The sequence below is a fragment of the Eucalyptus grandis genome, chromosome 9 (assembly GCF_016545825.1).
Source record: "Eucalyptus grandis isolate ANBG69807.140 chromosome 9, ASM1654582v1, whole genome shotgun sequence".
Classification (NCBI taxonomy): Eukaryota; Viridiplantae; Streptophyta; class Magnoliopsida; order Myrtales; family Myrtaceae; genus Eucalyptus; species Eucalyptus grandis.
The window spans coordinates 34,334,130-34,355,666 of record NC_052620.1 but is presented as its reverse complement, the minus strand read 5'-3'; the positions used below and the strand labels follow the sequence as shown (position 1 = coordinate 34,355,666).

The 21,537-nt window shown below is 40.5% G+C and overlaps 1 long non-coding RNA gene across 1 annotated transcript; it reads right to left on the bottom strand.

Moving 5' to 3' along the window:
- Nucleotides 1-152: 152 nt before the first annotated feature.
- LOC120288073 lies at nt 153-5,536 on the bottom strand. The gene is made up of 3 exons (XR_005546319.1): nt 5,118-5,536; nt 4,952-5,033; nt 153-516 (listed from the first exon to the last, which is right to left on the bottom strand). It is a non-coding gene; the product is annotated as an uncharacterized LOC120288073 (long non-coding RNA).
- Between the last annotated feature and the right edge of the window lie 16,001 nt (nt 5,537-21,537).

Here is a 21,537-nt window from a genome sequence, read left to right as displayed (position 1 = left end):
GTCTCAAAAAATTTTTTTTATTTTCTAATCTTTTGTAATGTATTTACAATAGTTATTACTATTTTTATGAATTCTAATATTTTTCCAACAAGAAGCCCAAGATGTATCGGGCTCGTCCAAGTAGAGGCTATGATGCTGTTGAAGGAGTGACCATCTGGGGCTGCATCTTTGGCCTTTACCAAGAATGGAGCCTAGAAGGTGGCTAGCGTGAACTTGTGATCTTCGAAATACTACCTTTTGAAGTATGTCGTGTCTAATTTGCTACTTGTAAAGGAAAACCACTCAATCCTCTCTTTTCGAAGAGTCTCTCTCTACCTTTTTGGGTAGCTAAAAACCCTAACATTCCCTAAAATCCTATCCCGTCTCCACCCAAATACCATAAAAACCCTAACCCTTTTACCCCAGCCTGCTTCAATCATCCCTCACTAATTGGATTGTCTAATCCCAAAGCTTGAATCCTTTTAGCTTGGCTGCCATGGAAGAGGCAGAAGACGTAGAGCAACGAATGGCATCTTTCTACAAACGATTAGGGAGAATGTGGTCAGCCAACATCATCAAGCCGATGGAGAATATAGCCTCTGAGGAGAAACTAAAGGAATGCAAACGATCCCTCCTTAGATAGCTAGACACAAACCCAAAGGTTAACTTCCAGGCGTTTTGAGAACACAATGAAGAAAGCTTGGAGGCTAGAAAGTGTGGAGATAACCCAGTTACGACCTGGTATTTTCTGTTTCACTTTTGATATTGAGATTACTAAGAACAAGGTAATGGACTCAGGTCCTTGGTCCTTTGCAAACCACTTGCTTGTCTTAAAACCATGAGAGCCAAATATTCCTCCCCAATGCTATGATTTTAACTCGTGTGAATTCTGGGTTCATATTCATGGGCTGCTATGTGAATGGATCACGGAAGATGCGGTTCGCCAGATAGCAAGTAATATTGGAGTGGTTTCGGCTATTAAAATCAAAACAAAAGGTAATGCCTCTATCAAAACAGGAAAAGTGAGAGTGAAACTTAACCTATTGTCCCCTCTACAATTAGGTTTTATTATCAGTAATGCAGGGCAAAAAATCTGGCTTGACTTTAAGTATGAGGGGCTCCCACATTACTATTACTCTTGTGGAAAGATAGGGCACTATGCTACCTATTGTGAGGAGGTGCCGTTTAAAGAAGAAAATTTTGATACAGAGGATGGGCGTATGTTTGGCTCGTGGCTAAAGATTGAGAATTAGGAAAATAGCCCATACTGGATATTTTTTTATGGAGGTAAGGAGAATGCCAATAGGGAAGAAGAAGTTGCCCTAGAAACTCCGCCAAACCTAGGACAAATTGTGCTATATGAACCACAGACATCTAGTACACAGAAGCAACCAAACAACAGCAATATGGAGAATGGAAAGGAGATACTTATAGAAAATTGCTATGTTGAGATGCAGGAATGCCAAATGACTGAAACAATCCCACCTTTTGTCACGATTCCTACACAGATAGAGGTAATTATAGCCTTGGTCCCAGTTTCTCAGAAGAAAAAACTTTGCAAAAAGAAAATTCCAAGTGGTAAAAAAGCAAGGTACAATCCTTATGATACTCAGCAACCTAACATATTAGAAATTGATGAAACCCAGCTACTTGATACACCTATCAAGTTGGTAGTAGAGAATGAAAAAAGGGCTTTGGTGGCTAGCCCGAATAAGCCATCGGTTTACAGATAAATTTCCTATATTGGAATTGTCAGGGGTTGGGCACACCCCTGACAATTCAAGCCATCCAAGCCCTAGTGGCTGATGAGAGGCCCAGTTTGATGTTCTTAGTGGAAACAAAAAATCAAGAAAAAATGATATTTTGTTTAAAACGGCGTTTGTAGTTTCAGAATTTGTTTATGGTGAATCCAATGGGAACTGCAAGGGGGTTGGCACTCTTTTGGGATAATATGATTTCGGTTACAGTAGAATCACACTCTTCACACTTTGTGAATGTGATTGGAGAATACATAGGAAGTGGGCGGAGAATGCGAATTACTTTTGTTTATGCACCAAACGATTTTCAAGGAAGACTTCATCTTTGGGAGGAATTGTGCTAGATCGGTCACTTGAATAACCTTTCATGGATTTGTGCTAGTGATTTCAATGAAATTCTTTACCTATGGAAAAAAGTTGGTATGCGGTTGGCAGAGAATTACCGCATGAAGGCTTTCCAAGATTTCTTAGATGCTTGTTGCCTCATGGACCTAAAGAGCAAAGGGTGTACATTCACATGGGCTAACAATAGGGAAGGGGATGCGTATGTGAAGAAAAGACTAGACCGAGCAGTATGTTCTATGGAGTGGAGAGTCACTTTTCCAGAGGCGGAGGTTTATGCATTACTGGCTATTGGTTCTGACCATAGCCCGTCATTAATTTCTCTATCCCCGGTACAAGAAAAAAGGAAAAAAGAATTTAATTTTGAAGCTTTTTGGCTGGAAGAGGTTGAATGTGGGGAAATTGTAAGGGATGCTTGGCAAAAGGTAGAAGATACAAATGATGAGTTGGTCACAAATTTGAAAAGAGTTTCTGGTGAACTAGAAGTTTGGAGTAAAAAAAGGTTCACGAATGCTCATAAAAGAATTAATAGATTGAAGAAGGAAATCCAGAAACTTACCAACCTTTCGAGTGGAGGGTAGAATCGAGAAAAAGTCCAATTGCTAAAGGAAGTAATAGAAAAATTATGGAGACAAGCAAAAATGTACTGGGGATTAAGATCAAGAATACATTGGTTAAAGTGGGGAGATAAGAATACAAAGTATTTTCATGCTACCACCATCCAGAGACGGCAAAGGAATAGAATTACAATGCTGAAATCTGACAATGAGGAATGGACACGAGATGTTAGCCAATTAAAGCAATCAACAGTGAATTTCTTTTAGAACCTTTATACTTTAGAGGGCCCCAGTAGTTTTCATCCAGTGCTAGAAAATTGTCACAGCATGGTTGGAGAAGAAATAAACTATGATCTAACAACTGAGGTGACACTAGAAGAAGTTAAGGCAACAGTTTTCCAATTGGGTTCCACTAAGGCACCGGGGCCTGATGGCCTAAATGGGCAATTTTATCAACACTTTTGGGAAGAGGTTCAGCAGGATGTTTTTAAGGAAGTGCAAAAATTTTTATATCTGGAATATTAAATCCAGTTATGAACAAGACTCATATATCCCTTATTCCCAAAGTACCTAACCCGAAGAGACTGGAATAGTATCGACCAATAAGTTTATGCAATTTCAGTTATAAAATCATTTCAAAAGTCTTGGCTAATAGGCTAAAGCCTTGGCTTCCAAATTTAATTTGTGAAGAGCAAAGCGCCTTCATTAGTGGACGACAAATTCAAGATAATATCTTGATTGTCCAAGAAGTGCTTCATCAACTAAGGGTGAGAAAGAGGAAGAGAAAGTTCCAGGCAGTGCTGAAACTAGATATGAAAAAAGCGTATGATCGAATAGAGTGGGAATTTCTTGGAAGCTTGCTTGCTAAAATTTGGATTCTATGCAAAATGGGTGAACTGGATAATGCAATGCGTGTCCACAGTGACGTTCAGTGTCAAATTTAATGGAGAGCCTTTGCCCTATTTTCAACCATCGAGGGGTATTCGACAAGGTGATTCGTTATCCCCCTATCTTTTTATATTGGTTGCCAATGTGCTATCTTTATTGATGAAAAAAGCAGTGGCAGATGGAACCATCAAAGGAATTCGTTTTAATAGTTTTTGTCCCACTTTATCCCACTTGTTGTTTGTGGATGACTCAATTTTCTTTCTTGATGAGACAATCACTGAATGCCAAAATGTTGCCTCCGTTTTGAGTCAATATTGCTTAGCTTCTGGACAAGCAGAAAATTTAAACAAGTCGGGAATCTTCTTTTGCAAATAGTGCCCACCAAATTTGAGAAGAAATATGGCAGGAGAACTAAGGGTCCCAGTGATAGGAAAAATGGGCAAATACTTAGGGATTCCATCCGATTGGAGGGAAACAAAAAAACAAATGTTCGCTTGGATTATTGCAAGAGTAAACAAGAAGCTTGAAGGTTGGAAGGAAAATTTGATATCGAAAGAGGGAAAGGAAGTCCTCATTAAATTAGTAGTGCAAGCTTTACCTCAATATGCAATGTCGATTTTCAAAATTCCAATCTCAATTTGTCGAGCTATTGAGAAAAAGATAGCAGCATTATGGTGGAAAAATAATGAAAAGCAGACTGGTTTGCATTGGAAAATGTGAGAAACTTTGAAGTATAGGAAAGATGCTGGAGATCTTGGGTTTCGAGATTTATTGACTTTCAATAAGGCTATGTTGGGAAAACAAGCATGGAGGATTTCACAAGATCCCTTGTCTTTGTGGAGTCGTTTTCTAAAAGGAAATATTGCCCGAGAGAGAATTTTTGGCAAGCTGGGAAAGGAAGCAAACCTTCTTGGGGATGGCAAAACCTTATCATGGGTAGGGATGCCATATATCCATCTATTAGATGGGTAGTTGGTAATGGGGAAAAGATTAACATCAAAGAAGACATATGGCTTAAACAGGGATTGATCGGGGGACCTACAAACCGAAACGAACCTCGAATGGTGTCTGAACTAATTATAAAGGAAGAGGCATGCTGGAATGAGCAACTAGTGGATGAACTTTTTGACTCAGAGATCAGCAATGAAATCTTAGCAACTACCTTGGGGAGTTTGGAATTGGAAGATAGAATGGTGTGGACACCTTGCAAATCAGGAAGCTTCATAGTAAAAAGTGCATATAATAGTAGCAGAGAGGAAACAATCAACCAAACTTCAGAAAAGGCATCGTCCTCCTATCAGAGCCCCAAATCTCTGTGGAAGAAAATATGGCAATCCCACACCTACCCCAAAATAAAATATTTTCTATGGAGTGCTTGCCAAAACGCCCTTGCTACCGAGGATAACCTTTTTAGAAGGCAAATCTTACCTCCTCCCCTTTGCAGTCTCTGTAATCAAAGCCCTGAAACCGTAGAACACGCTCTCCTTCTTTGTCCATGGACAAGGAAAATCTGGAAAGATACAGCTTTGAACATCAATATCTCTGCCCAGGGTTTATCGCGATTTGAAGTATGGTTAGATGAAGTCGAACATACCTCGGTCTCCTTTGAGTTTCTAGCATTTGTTCTTTGGCAAATATGGAAAGCCCGAAACCACTTTGTTTTTCGAGAGAAAAAACCAGATCCAGAGCAGGTAGTGGATGAAGCTGTTGTGATGCAACGAAATCACGATCAGTAGCTCCCTCCGAAGAAGAAAACCAAAAACGCAGCAAGCTTCCGCCTCCATCAATGGCGGCCACCAGAGCCAAGGGAACTCAAAATCAATATTGATGGAGCCTCTCTGCCTAGAAGGAACGAAGGCGCAGTGGCAGGTGTTTGTCGTGACAGTTCTGGAAGGCTAATTGACGGTTTTGCGCGATCTATTAAGGTGTCTTCAGCGGCTCAAGCGGAGGCACAAGCCATGGTGGAAACCCTAACGTACTTTTCTACACGAATTCAAGTACCACTTGAAGTGGAATCAGATCATTCTGATCTGATGAGTGCACTCACTTGCGGAGCACAGATCACCTAGGAAGTTCAAGGGCTCATCAAACAAGCCCATTCACTTCTCAAGGCTTTCAAACATATAAAGTTAGCCCATATTAAGAGAGAGTCCAATAGGATTGCTGACTGGGTTGTTAGAGCCCAGAATAAAAACAAATTATCACGAAATTGGGTTTTTCAACCACCCCCGCCCCTCTTAGAGCTTCTCTGTTCTGAATCAAACGAAGTGTATCCACCTATTTTTTCCCAGTAATGAAAGTCGTTTCCTTTTTCTGACCAAAAAAAAAGTATGTCGTGTCTATTGAGTATTTGTGAGATATTTCCTCAGGAAATTCCACCTGAAAGATCATCCTTTAAAGCTGAGAGCCAACTTGTTTAATGCCAAATTCGGTTTTATAAACTATTGATCTGTGCTTAAACTTGCTTAAGCCAATAAGCCGAGGCAGGATTCTCTCTATGCAGACGAATACTATTGCCATAAGAGGCCTCAAATGCAAATGCCGCATAAGCTGAGTAAGGACACAAAGATAGCACTTACATTAGCCAGGAGGTAGGTGCAGCGACTGCACTTGGTTCCTCCCGACTAAATCCCCCCATGAACGTGAGCGATTTCCCTTGAGCCATCTCCAAGAACCGGCTAGCGTGGAACTGAGGCAGCTCGTACTCGTCGGGCTTCCACTGCCACTTCAAGAACTTGGTGTTAGGCCTCCCAAACTTCAAGCAGTTGTGCTGATTGATGATCAAAGGGCAAGTAACGTTGGTGTAGTACACGGCATTGGGGTGATGGACCCATTTCCCTCTAAATACATCGCATCTCCTGTCCACTCCCTCTATTGCTTTGGATACACCGGTGCTGATTACCAGCTCCTGAGATAAAGGGACATTGAGATGCATGCTGGTGACAAACAAATAAAGGGGGATCGCAGCAAGGAGAACCGGTGTCAAGGTGAGCACCAGCAGCGCCATGAGCACCTTCTTGGCGCTGCTGGTGCACTGTGGAGGGCTTTTGCCTGAGTGAAGTTCAGAAATTAGGAACTTCATGGGTGAATGAGGCAAAAGTGTAGCACAAGAAAATCATCCCGCACCAAGATCAATATGTGTAAATGGGGGGGACACTAGCCTTATTGCTCTTTGTTCAGTCAGGACATCAACCTTTGCATTACTCGGTCTGTAACATTTCATTAGTACCTTGATTGTCCTCCATTCTTGAATGAATAACAGTTAGTGCACGCATAAATAGTTGATCGATTGGGTCGTTATCAACTATGACCCGATTCGACCTTGGCTTCTTCGACTTCCAGCCACATATCTTCACAAACCAACAGCTAATGATGGACAATACAAGAATCTGAAAGAAGTCCCTCTCTAAGTTTAAATGGCCATCATGCGTCGTGGTCGAGTTCATTCTGGCCCATCCATCGCAATGTGCTCATCGAACTATCTTATTTTGGTTGCAAACCACCATTTTTTCCTATCCTTATCCTTAACGATTTGACTTGACGGTCAAAATCTTGTACATAATCTCTCTCTCTTAAGAGGAATTTCTATTTATTCCTTAACATCAGAACAGTCGCTTTCTTCTATTTTATTTATTCGGGGGAGGGGGGGTTGCAGTTTCTCTTTCTTAAAGGCTCTTTTCATGCTAACCCCAAGAAGTTATTGGTTTTTAACTATCTCTACTGGCATCTCAGTGTAGTCCTACAGCTCATGGCCTATCTTACCTTACCACAACAAAACAACAGGATTTTAGGTAGGCCTTCCTATTCCAAGCGCTTCCAACTTAACTAATCATAAATCATAGATTGGTCTCCCTTTATCTTTCTTTTGTTAGAATGGAAAATCTTGAAAAGATTCAATTCAATCTTGCTGCCATTATTCAAAAGGAAGACCAGGAAGGCGAATCCAAACCAGGGCCCTAGAAAGAAAAACCGTCTATAGAGATCAATGTTGTCTCGATTTCACTTTCTTTTTTAAAGGGGAATAAAAGCAAATGCTGCTCTATTCTCCAAGGGCTCCACCCAGATCTATCAGTAGTCCAGTATGTGCAAGTTATGCCAGCCTTCAAACTAGATTGTTGGAGTTCCATTAAGATAAAGTCATCATTCATCTTCCATAGCTAGCATAGCATGGGCGTTCAGCCAAAGCATAAACCCTGTCGTTTATTTGCTGAAAGTATAGAGAAGCTGAAAGTATAGAGAAAAGCTATTCTTCTTCTTGGCTATCTAATGGGAAGGTTCGACCTAAGATAAGAAAGGTGGCTCGAAGGTCTTGCTCCAAAAAGAGAGGATTCATTTCGATGGGGTCCGATGATCCCTCGGTTTGCGTCGGATCTCGACACTTGTCCACCCAATCAAACAAAAGAATTCTTGATGGTGAGCGAAAGCCTGATACTCGTAATATTAACCCTTTTCTTATTCTTGATGGGCATATGGTCGTTCCCCTTTTTCTGGCGAAATCCGTGGAATCATTCCTTGGCTCCGAAGCCACTCCACGGACATTTCACTCACTCATCAACTCAGTAGTTTGCAAAGCCCCTTTTAGAGGCCTTACGCATCCTCACCCAAGCCAGCCTGCTAGATCAGTGGCCTCGAGCAGACGAGGAAGAATGTAGACTCCATCTATCTGGGTTGACCGTATAGAAAAAATTAATGATTTGGAAAATATTTTTTTAATTTCAAAGTATTTTTAAAGTTTTTCGCCATCGGTATTGTTAACCAATCCCCCTCTTGCTATTTTTGAGCTGCACTCTTGCACACTTTCTGGTCTTTGAATCATTGCAGAACTGAGGAAGAAGGGCGATTTGTAGGATGTGCTCCATCATTAGACATCTGGATGGAGAGCCATCTCAAGTGTATCAAAGACAGATTCACGAGACCTTACTTGCTAGAAAATAGAATTCCAATCAAGGAAAAGAAAGACCTGTGCCCACCTTCATCTTCTAGTTTTTGCTCCTCCTTCAGTTTCAGTAGGGCAAGCCCTTTCCTCAACCATTTCTACACCCATTCTCCAAGCATTGAACAGGGTAGGATATAAGGTCCAAAAAAGGGGAATCGGCTATAATAGGTTAAATTCTAGGTTTCAGGTCTAGAATCTACCCACCCTAAAACCATTCACTCCTACCGGGTATTTCCTCCTATGATGAGTAAGGATGCACATAGAGAATTGCTTGAATCGAACCGGATTACACTAGCCTATTTTAAGTGGTCCTATGGGGCATTAGTCAGTTCTCGATTCCATCATATTGGAGCCAATGATTTTCGGTCAGGTTCTCGATTCCTACTTCGGAACCAGATCGTCTCGACAAAACCAATTTATATTTTTTTGATTTCTTAAAGAAGTAAAGTGTAAACCTCAACCCTAATCTCCTCTCACACCTCACTTATTCCGAATGATGAAGCAAATCTTTGTTTCTTTCATATTGCTGCATGAATTCATCCAATTTGCTCATTTGGTCTCTTGCTTCTTTCTTTATTTTACTTTCTTTCTTTCCTACAAGGATTTCCCGATTTTACCTCCCTCACTTACTCATATCTTCCTTTTAGTTATGAGTCCGTTGTTGATGGAAAGGAATCCATTGAATCATCCTCCTTCTTTCGAGCACACCCCTATAATTACGACGGCATCATCTCTCAGTCTTCTTCGTAAATCTTGGAGGAAATCCCAATTTCGACTTGCAACATGGATTAGCGATTCAATTAATCCAAAAATTTATGCTAAGGTATGTAAATCCACCAATTCTATCGAACTGCTTAGGAACTAGATCTAATCGAAGGTTTAGTCCAAGGACCGAGTGGTCTGATTCATGATTCCATAAATGGGGTACCGATTCTCTTGGTCCGATTACTGATTCCTTGGTGGGATTGGACCAAACCAAGAACCAATCACCCCTAATGATAAGTAAACCATCAAAGGAGTGGATTAGATCAGGTCATATATAGTCTGACCCAAACAGACCCATTTAACACATTTTGATTCATTTTCATACAATGCAAATATAATGACTCATACTTAACTTGATTTATATGCAACCCAATCCATATTACTAAAACAATTCCATATATAATCTAGTTTATGAAAACTCATAGCAAAATTGAGATGAGAGTGAGCGCAAGAACAAATGAAGGAGGGAGAGTGTGAAGAGAGGGTCATAGTAATAGATTGGGGTATGATACATTTATAATCTATTTATAATCCATTTAATGCTCATATTGTGTTTAAACTCATTTATGACCTATTTTGTCAATATAATTAACCCATTTAACACCCATATGAATTAATAAATGAATTTATCACTCATTTTGACGGGTTTAGTGGCCTGCAACAACGGGGTTATGCTAGGTCATTTAGGGTCGTGTTCGAGAACAGAAACCGGCCCAAATGGAATCACGATTACCCATGCTTTGCCAAAAATTTTCGGCTAGAAAAACAGAAAATTGCCAAAACCATTTTTCGAACGATAAAAAAATGCGCTTGCCTTTTTCCCAATTGCACTCGATATCGTATAAACATAAACATCAGCTGCGCAAGTTATGTAGCTTCCTTTGAGCGAACTTTCCACCTCTGTCCGACTTCATCACATAAAACAAGAGCTCGTTCCACGTATTGATCGGGCCGGGCAAGCACCAGTGCACACAATCGGCCCGGCCCATGTTGCTCTTGGGCCAATTGCACTGTCGGTTCGGATGCCCGTCGGGCCGGAGCAGCATCGCCCGCGTCATGTCGAGCAGCCGGATCTTCGACCCATCCACCCTTGCCTGCCTCTCCGCTTCAAGGAACTCCTCCACCGGCGCCACATAGAACTCCACGTCGTAGCCCTCCAACTTCTTCTCGTCGCTCCCGAACGGCCGCGTCCTTGGGCAGCTCCCCCCGTCGGTCCAGTCCCCGTGCTCGAAGTGTGCCAGTGAGAACGTCCTCGGGAACGTGGTGCCGTCGCCACCGCCACTGCCCTCGCGGCCCTTCCTTCCTGTGATGGTGTTGGTGATATTGCTAGTATAAACACCTAGAGGGGGGGTGAATAGGCGCACAAACAATTTTTCGAAATACGGAAGCAGCAGATTGAAATACGATCGATGTAGAGAGAGTAAGGAAGAGAAAATCAAACACAGGATTTATAGTGGTTCGGCTTATTCCAAGCCTACGTCCACTCTTCCGCACCGACAACCCACCGGCTGGATTTTACTATGATCAAAAGAGAAGTTACAAAGCACAGCTTTGCCTTGATTCCACAAAGTGTAGATGTTCTATCACACCTCCTCAAGGTCTCTCACAAATATAGACTCTCTTTTGTATACAAGTATTCGCTCAAGAGATTTATCTAAACAAATAGGAGCTTCGACTTTGGAATTCTTCTATCGCGCACTCTACTTAAACAACTAAGAACGTCTTCCTTATATACTCATTTATGCCATCATACCCGTTGGCACTTTCCAAAGGAATTCCTCCAATCTACCCGTTGGACGGAATCAATTAGGAAGATCGTTCGAGCTATTAAAAGAACGTGTTGATAGCCCATCAATCCGTTCGCCCATACAATTAGGATCTCGGTTTCCATAAGTAGAACCTTCCAATAATATTTAGACAATCATCGAATCTTCAGTCATTGAATCAATCTTGATCAATCAAAGGATTCGATACGTCTTCTCCAGCCACGAGATCTTCTCCATGACAAGGTTAAATCCCGAACAAAACATCAGTTCGGGATAACCTTTCTTCAACGGATCGTGACTGTCAATGAGGATAGACTTTGAGTCTTGAGTCGGCTGTCCGGAAGTCTTCGACTTTAACCAACAGAGTCCGCCGACCTTCGAGACTAGATCGACGGAAACATTTTGTCAACTTCAAAACTCTTCACGAGGATTTCTCCAACAATCTCCCCTTTTTATGGTGACAAAACCTTCATGCAGATTTGGATAACTTTGACCTGCAAAACATTTCTCAAACACATATGCATATCTTATGGAAATAAATGGCTAATAGAATAACACTAGAATCTGCAACCACAGAAAATAGGTTAGTCCATTATATGATTTAAGCCATTCATAAGATATCAATATTGATAAATAGAAGCAGTCAAATCCAAATCAAATCCAAGTCTAGGCGTTCTTATCCGAGACACAAAACAAAGTCAAAGTCTGTCAAAAAAACAGAGAGCGAGTTAAACACAATCCAACAAACGGTTAAAAAAGAATGAAAGTTTTCAAATCATGCATCTCTCCCCCTTTTTGTCATCATTTAAAAAGGATGAGATGAAATCAAGATTGCTTGGGAACGCGGACAAGCCTGGAAATCTTCCATAGATCGAACAATGCCTTCCGGCCTCTTAAAGTCTTCCTTCACCGTACAACCTCCTCACTCTTGGCATTGGCCTGATTCTAAATAGAGAGGGCTTGCATCTTTTCATTTAATGAACGGGAAGAAGCTTGACCTTCGGTCTTCAAGCTTTGAACTTCGCATCCCAAGGCATAAATCTGACCTTTCATCTCCAAGAGAATATCCATGATTCTCGCGAAAATCTGCTCCATTATCGGTCCGAGTACTTGCTTCGCTCGTTCGATGGAGTAAAAGGCACGATGGTGGATCGATAATCTCGCAGGTTGGGCGATGAAGCTTCATGACCTTCCTCTGGAAATTGAGATGCATAAACATCTTCCGGGTGCAGCGGGCGAGCGACTAACTCCTTCACTTTCATCCGGAAATGAAGATGTCACTCCTTTCTCCCGAACTCCCCCGTTTTCATGCCTACGGGTGGAGAAGAGATTTCCTCGGGTTCTCCTTCTCTTCTTTCTTCTTCAGTCTTTCTTGCTCGCTTCTTGCTCGTTTCCCTTTCTTCTTCTTCCTTCTCTTTTGCTTCTCTTTCTTCTTCTTCCTTCTCCTCTCGCTTCTTTCGTCCTTTGTTCCGATTCTTTCGTGGAATAGGATGACTTAAGTTCCTCAAAGCCATTGTAGAGATGGTGATGTCATCGTCATCATCTTCATCCTCAACGAGGAGAGCTCTTCTTTTCTTTGATGGAGCAGCCATGGGCTCCTTCCCTTTTCTCTTAGCAGAAGAAGAGAATTGATGAGATTTGGTAGGAGTCTTCTCCTTGAATTTCTCCAATTCCTTGCTCAGTTCCTTCAGACGCATTTTGGTTACCATTTTCAGTCCTACCACCATATGATCGCATAATCGAACACAAAAGATTTGCGGAGGCTGAATATTGAGATGTCCGAATAACTTTGTAACAAGGCTTGGGTAAGGGAGTTGACCTCTCGTCCTTCATCACTGCTCTATACATATGAAACATAACAGTATGAGGGAGAGAAAACTTCTTACCACAGAGGATGGCATACATCAACTTTGCCTCAGAACTTGACACATCAGTTTTGGAAGTTGATTTCGGCCGAAGGCAATTGATCACGATTTTGTGAAGCAAGATGTTGAATGCATTCATCCGTGAGTAAGTGATCTTCTCATCTGTTCTCCCGTCCTTCACCGGTTCAAGTGTAGCCCCAAAGAATGGAAACTTTAATCGGATGATATCTCGCTCTCTCAACTTCTAGCACATCCGCCAAAGCATATTCATATCCACAACATAGTCTTGTTCTTTAACATCGAAGGAGAATCTATTCGCATCCAAAAGCTAAGATTTGAATAGAAATATGCAGTCAATTCAAGTATAAGCCTCGGTAGAGTCGAACAAAACTTTTCAAGTTGAAGATAACTGAACTTTTCCCTCAAGTTCACTTTCACAAAGATCCAGAAAATCAAAGTCCACACTCCTAGGGTTTATTACCCCACGCTTCAAAGCAATTTCGAGTACGCAGATCCTTTTGATCCTTTGATCCGAACAAATCTCCCCTTTTTCCTTGAATTTCAGCCGCAATACCCATTTTCGGTTGAAATAGACCGAACAGATTGTCATCATCATTCCCATCTACAGGATTTGGCCCCGATCACGAGGATCACTTGGGATATTCGCAAGGGTTTCTCTCACCCACCCCTTTACGAGCGATTCCCAAACTTTCCATTCTTTTCAGAAAGATATATTCGTTCCTATATCCTTTTTCTTTAACAAAATCATCAACATAATTCAAAGGAGTACGAATTCCTTTTAAAGCACGATATAGCTTGTAAATAAAAGCGGGCTTTTGAACTCTTACGGGTCCGCCTCCTCGATGATTTCTTCTCGATGCCGATCAACAACGCCTTGAGGACTAGAAGGTGGAGAATGACGCTGCCGAGAATGTTGTGGGCTCGGTTGCGATCCGGGAGAAACTTCATCTTCAGAAGATCGAAGTGCGTAGGCCCCTCACTCATTTCTGTGGTCCCCCGCTTGCGATTCTTGACGACTTTCGTGAAGAAGACATCTTTAACAGTGATTGGAAGTTTCCTAGCTTGACTTTCCGAAAAGATTATAACTTTTTGAAGATTTAGCGAAGAAGACAAACGGGAATGGAGGATCGATGCTTTCTAGGGTTTTTGAGAGAGAGTAGAAAAATGAAGAGAAATCGACAAGTGCTTGTTCGGTTAAAAAGAAGAGTAAACAAACCGTCACAAAGGAAATAAAAATATGCCTTTTCAAAATAACGTCTTTATCCGCAAAAATAGTTATTTCAAAAATAACTTCCCTTTTGAAAATGAATCGATGCAATATTTATGTTAATTAAATATAGCAACAATTTAAACACTGATCGATGATCGTACCTTTTCAAGATAAGATTGGAGAGAGAAAGACTTATACGAAGGTCTAGCCAAGATGTTGATAAAGTCTTGTAAGCTCGAGTCCGAAAGTCTTTAGACTTTGATAACCTCATACCTCAAAATATTGAGTTTGGTCCGTATAGACTCAAATTGATTTTTCTCCAAAGGCTTTGTGAATATATCCGCCGTTGATTCTTTGAGTCAACAAATTGAATTGAAACATCTCCATTTTGAACATGGTCTCTTATAAAGTGATGTCGAATCTCTATATGCTTTGCTCTTGAGTGGAGAATTGGATTTTTGGTGAGGTTGATAGCGCTGGTGTTGTCGCAATTAATCTCCGTGCATGAGTCTTCAATTTCAAAGTCTCTTAGCTGTTGTTTTATCCATAGAATTTGCGAACAGCAGCTTCCAAGAGCTACATACTCGCTTCGTTGTTGAAAGAGACACGGTGCTTTGTTTCCTTGAAAACCAAGACACCGTCCCGTCTTCCAAGCAACCGACAAGTTCCCTGAAGTGCTCTTTCTATCAACTCGCAACCGGCCAGATTCGCGTCTCCGAATATCCTAGAAGATTAAAGTCTCCTTCTTAGGATACCAAAGACCGATGCTTGATGATGAAGCGACGTATTTAATGATGCGTTTGCAGCACCGAGATGAGATTCTCTAGGATCTGATTGAAACCTAGCACAGATGCAAACACTCAACAAAATATCAGGTCTAGAGGCGTAAGATAAAGAAGTGATCCAATAATGCTCCTGCACGGCTTTTGATCAACTTTCTTCCCTTCTTCATCTTTGTCTATCTTTAAAGAACTTGACATTGGAATGTCTACCTTTTTGCAATTCTCCGGTCAAACCTTTTGACAAGATCATTCACATATTTTTCTTGAAAAATAAAAGTTCATTCCTTCAATTGTTTTATTTGAAGACCAAGAAAGAATGTTAATTCTCCCATCATACTCATTTCAAACTCATCCTGCATAGACTTAGAAAATTTCTTGCACAGATTCTCATTAGAGGATCCGAAAATAATGTCATCCACATATATTTGAACAAGTAAGAAACTTTTGTTTTCCTTCTTGATAAATAAGGTCGTATCTACTTTACCTTTGACAAAACCATTTTGTAATAGGAAATTACTTAACTGTCGTACCAAGCCCGAGGTGCTTGCTTTAAACCATACAAAGCCTTTTTCAGTTTGAAGACTGAGTCTGGCTTCTTTGGGTCTTCAAACCCTGGCGGTTGTTCCACATAAACTTCCTCATGGATAAATCCATTTAGGAATGCGCTTTTGACGTCCATTTGGAATAACCTGAAATTCTTAAAAACAAGCAAACGCAAGTAATAGACGAATAGCTTCTAACCTTGCCACCGGAGCGTAAGTCTCATCATAGTCTATTCCTTCTTCTTGCGTATATCCCTTGGCCACGAGTCTTGCTTTATTTCGTACGACTTTCCCTTTCTCGTTCATCTTGTTTTGAACACCCATTTGGCTCCAATAATAGTTTTCCTTTTGGTTTGGATGTCAATTCCCAAACATCATTTATGCTGAACTGTCGAGCTCTTCTTGCATAGCTTCAATCCAGCTTTCATCGATAAAGCTTCTTCTATGCTCTTTGGTTCAATTTCGAAACGAGTGCCACAAAGACTAGACTCTTCTCGCCTTTTGGATCTGGTGCGAATTCCTTCATTAATTTCGCCGATTATAAGATCTTTGGGATGACTAGACTTATGCTTCCAGTTACTCGTTGATTTGTCTGGATGATGATCTCTTTCTTTATTTGGATCTTCACGAACATCTTGAAGCTGGTTTTCAGTCCGAGATGCTTCTTGAGTTGTAGACTTTGGAGGGTGCAGAGCTTGAGGTTCCGACTCTTCTTGATGAGTCCGACTTGATTCATCTTGCGTTGAGTCTTGAAATTTGACATTCATTGACTCCTCCACGGTCGGCTCTTCTTGTTATAGACTCGTAGGCTTTGCTTGAAGTAGAATATCCAAGGAAGATACCTTCATCGATCTTTCTTCAAACTTACCAACTCGATCTTTTGCATTTTTCAATATGAAACATTTGCACCCAAATACATGAAAGTATGAAACAATAGGCTTCTTTTCTTTGAATAACTCATAAGGGGTTTTCGAAGAATAAATCTTAAGAAAACTCTATTGATGATATAGCAAGCTGTTGAAACAGCTTCTGCCCAAAATCGAGAAGAAATTTTACTTTCAATTAAAAGAGTTCTAGCCATTTCTTGAAGAGATCTGTTCTTTCTTTCCACAACTCCATTTTGCTGAGGAGTATACGGAGAGGAAAACATATGCTTACAGCCAGATTCATCACAGAATTTTGTAAAATCTTGATTTTCAAATTCACCTCCATGATCTGTTCTTATACTAGAGATAACACAACCTTTTTCATTTTGAACCCTTTTAGCAAAATTTTCAAAATACGAAAAGGTTTCGGACTTACTTGAAAGGAAATATACCCAAGTAAACGGGAGTAATCATCAACAATTACTAGACAATACTTCTTACCCCCAATACTCGAGTTCGGTTGGTCCGAAGAGATCCATATGCAGCAATCGTAGAACATGATTAGTAGAGACATGATTTATTGGCTTAAAAGAATTTTTACCTGCTTTCCCAGAATGCATGGAGTGCATGAATCAGTCTTTTGGTATGGCAACTGGGTAATCCTCGAACAAGCTGTTTTGAAGAAATTTTGGCTAATTGCTTCATGTTGACATGACCAAGCTTTTTGTGCCATAAGCTTGCTTCGTCTTGAATTGAGATAAGACATTGCGATTCATTTGGTTTTACATCCAGAAGATAGATGTTTCCATGTCTTCGACCCAGAAAAGATTGAGTAGAGTCTTTACTTATTCCGGAACATGTTCCTTCTTGAAAGGAGATCTTGAAACCAGTATCACACAATTGACTAATGCTTTGAGAAGATTGTAATTGAGTCCTTCCACTAAGGAAACATTACTTATTGTGAGAGTTCCAATTTTCACGGTTCCAAATCCCACAATACTTCCTTTGTTGTTTCCTCCAAATGAAACTTTTCCACCATTTACTTGAGCAAGCTTTATAAAGCAATTTGAGTCTCCCTGTCATGTGTCTTGAGCATCCGCCGTCAAGATACCACTTTTGTTTCTTGATGGAGACCCGCATTTAACAAAAAGTCTCAAGCTTTCTTTGGTACCCAAATTTTCTTGGGTCCTTTGGTGTTAGTAAGATAAATAGTATTAGCCCATACTTTCTTAATAGGTTTCCATACCATAGGACACTCTTTTTCAAAGTGATCCGGATGTTGCACTTAGAACATCCGAGAGCATTTCTACCTACGGGTTTTACAAAGACTTTCTTGAAGTGATTTTTGTAAACCTCACTTGAAAGCCTTTTCTTAATTCTTTCTTTTACTTTAGGAAAATCAATCAAGGGAATTGTTTCTTGTCATACCCAGACCGGACTTATTGAAGTAAGGTCTTTGTCTTGAAAGAATTTTCTCAAGTTTTTCAGATCCCATAGAAAATTTCTTTGATATATTAGATAAGTCTGTTTTTAAGAAAGCATTTTCTTTTAAAAGATTTTCTTCACTTTCTTTAAGATTGGAAACAGACAAGTCTAGACTTTTAACTTTTTCTGCTAAAACCTTTTCCTTTTGTTTTAGGGCTGAGTTTTCCCTTTTTAGTTTGGAAATACTTTTGAGAGAAGTCTTAAGACTAACGCATAGTTCCTCAATATATTTAGAAACTTTGACAGGAATTTTAAAATTACTTGCCTCAAATTCATTGTTCGAGTCCGATCCCCGAGTCGATCCAGTCCGAGTCGATTGTGCCATCGAACACATAGATTGGCATATTCATTATCACTTTCTTCACACTCAGTATCACTCCAGGTTTCAGCTTTGAGAGCTTTTCGAAACTTTTCAGCTTTTCCTTTCTTTTTCTTCAAAAGAGGACAGTTGGGTCTGATGTGTCCCTTTTTCTTGCATTCAAAGCAGACTACATCTTTGTTTGGTTCCTCATCATCAACAGACTTGGTCGCTGTCTTTGAAAGCCTTGTTTCTTTGAGTTGAACCTTCTTCCTTTTCGTTTAGTTTTCTGAATCTTCTTATCATGAGAGCAAGCTCCTCATCGTCCATATCTTCTTGAGAATCTGTAACATCGTAATCATCATTTAATTTTAATGCAATGGATTTCTTACCTCTTGGATCTTCATCTTCATTGATCCTTTCCACTTCATAGGGATTGAAGAGTTCCAATCAGCTCATTGACGAGATAGTGGCATAATTCTGCGTCTCTCTTATCGAAGTCTTTATGTGATTCCAATCCTTGGAGAGTCCACGCAGTAGCTTGTTTACCTTCATGGGATCGAAGTTGGTTGACCTTGATTTTCAAGACCATTTACAATATCTGTAAAACGACTAAACATGTCGATATTGATTCTCGGCTTCATTCAAGGCTTCATATTGACCGAGAAGAATGTTGATTCTTGTTTCCTTCACTCGACTGTTCCTTCATAGGTGATATGCAATCTGTCCCAAACTTCTTTTGCTGTACCACAAGAAGATATTCTATTATATTCAGTTGGTGATAAAGCACAATATAAGGAATAAATTGCTTTTGCATCGAGTGTCTGTCTCTTGGTTATTTCTTCCTGAGACATTCCGCCGGATTCTTCGTTTCTTTTCCTCTTTCGAGACCGATGCAAAGTGGTAGGAGTAATTCCTTTTTCTACAACGTCCCATTCAGAGGATCCTTTGATCGTAGGAAAGCTTTCATCTTGTTCTTCCAGATGTTGTAATCCTTTCCATCAAAGTAAGGTGGTCGGTATTGCTTTGCCCTTCCATCAGCCCCGGTGCTAGCATACTAGCTATGGATCTTTTACTATGAAGTAATACACTTCAAATAAAGTAAGTACACGAGCTCGATACCAATTGATATTGCTAGTATAAACACCTAGAGGGGGTGAATAGGCGCACAAACAATTTTTCGATATACGGAAGCAACATTGAAATACGATCGATGTAGAGAGAGTAAGGAAGAGAAAATCAAACACGGGATTTATAGTGGTTCGGCTTATTCCAAGCCTACGTCCACTCTTCCGCACCGACAGCCCACCGGCTGGATTTTACTATGATCAAAAGAGAAGTTACAGCACAGCTTTGCCTTGATTCCACAAAGTGTAGATGTTCTATCACACCTCCTCAAGGTCTCTCACAAATATAGACTCTCTTTTGTATACAAGTATTCGCTCAAGAGATTTATCTAAACAAATAGGAGCTTCAGACTTTGGAATTCTTCTATCGCGCACTCTACTTAAACAACTAAGAACGTCTTCCTTATATACTCATTTATGCCATCATACCCGTTGGCACTTTCCAAAGGAATTCCTCCAATCTACCCGTTGGACGGAATCAATTAGGAAGATCGTTCGAGCTATTAAAGGAACGTGTTGATAGCCCATCAATCCTGTTCGCCCATACAATTAGGATCTCGGTTTCCATAAGTAGAACCTTCCAATAATATTTAGACAATCATCGAATCTTCAGTCATTGAATCAATCTTGATCAATCAAAGGATTCTGATACGTCTTCTCCAGCCACGAGATCTTCTCCAGATGACAAGGTTAAATCTGAACAAAACATCCAGTTCGGGATAACCTTTCTTCAACGGATCGTTGACTGTCAATGAGGATAGACTTTGAGTCTTGAGTCGGCTGTCCGGAAGTCTTCGAGACTTTAACCAACAGAGTCTGCTGACCTTCAGACTAGACTGACGGAAACATTTTGTCAACTTCAAAACTCTTCACGAGGATTTCTCCAACAATTGGATTATAATGTCTCAGTGCTGCTGGTTTTTCGACTGATGTTCCTCTGTTCTATTTTCTTCTTATGGTTTATTTTTCTTGCTAAGTTGGTTATATTATGCAGCTGGTATTTTTGTTATTTAGGAAGTGAATTAGCACGTTTAGGTGCAGTTATATGCTGCATGTGTGTGTGGTTTGTAAGCAGTTATTGTTCTTGTTGAAGTTGTCCTGTACTTGACAATTTCCTTAGAGAACCAATGTATGCAAGTTCGTGTTCTGTTTCTCTGTGCTTCTCTTCCTCATTCGAAATCTATAGCTTCTAGTTTTCTGTTTCTTGTTTCTTGTTTGATCGGTAACAACGGTGGTATCGAGCATGAATGATCTTGAGGGACTGTGAAGTGAAGCAAGTATCAAAGTGTAAAGAAGTTAAAGGGTGATGGAGACAGGGGTCGAGTGGTTTCTCTGCGATGGCTTCTCCAAAGTATTTCTTTGGAGAGAATTATCAAGCATGGGCTGTTAAGATGATAGTATTTTTGAGGGTCATGATCGTGGGAAGCTGTGGAGGATGATTATGAAGTTGCTCCACTTCCAAATAATCCGACCATGAATCAAATCAAACTTCATAAAGAGAGAACCACAAGAAAAGCCAAGGCAAAATCTTGCCTGTATGCTGCTGTCTCGCCTACCATCTTTACCAAAATTATGAAGTGTGACTCTGCAAAGACCATATGGGACTTCTTGAAGGAAGAATATGAAGGAGATGAGAAGATAAGAGGTATGAAGGTGCTGAATCTCTTGAGAAAATTTGAGAGACAGCAGATGAAAGAGTCTGAGTCAGTGAAGGAATACTTTGATAGGCTAGTAGGGATAGCTGATAAAATCGAGTTTTGGGGACGACTTGAAGGATGATAGGCTTGTTCGTAAGATCCTGGTGTCTCTTCCGAGAAATTCGAAGCTACTATAGCTTCTCCGGAAAACACAAGGGACTTGGCTGATATAAAACTTGCGAGTTGTTGAATGCTTTGCAGCACGGGAACACGAGAAGACTAATGAGGAGAGAAGAAAATGTAGAGGGGGCATTGCAAGCCAAAGTAAAGCAAAATGATGGAGGCAAAGGGAAGAAATGGATTCAGTTTAAAGGAAATGTTGCTGATTCGAGGTATTTACCAAAAGAAGGGAACACTGGTGGATCTAGCAAATGGAAAAAAAAATAAAAGGCCATGTCAATACTGTGGTGGAACCAATCATCAGTCTTTTAGATGCTGGAGAAAGCCAGATGCTAGGTGTAGAAGATGCTACAAGTTGGGTCACATGGAAGCTATTTGCAAAGGGAAAACTTATCAGCAAGCAGGAGAAGCACAAGTGGCAGTAAATGAAGTTGATGAAGATCACCTGTTTGTAGCTTCAGCTGGTGAATCTTCAGTCGAAAATAATACATGGCTGGTAGATAGTGGTTGTACCAATCACATAACTGGTAACTT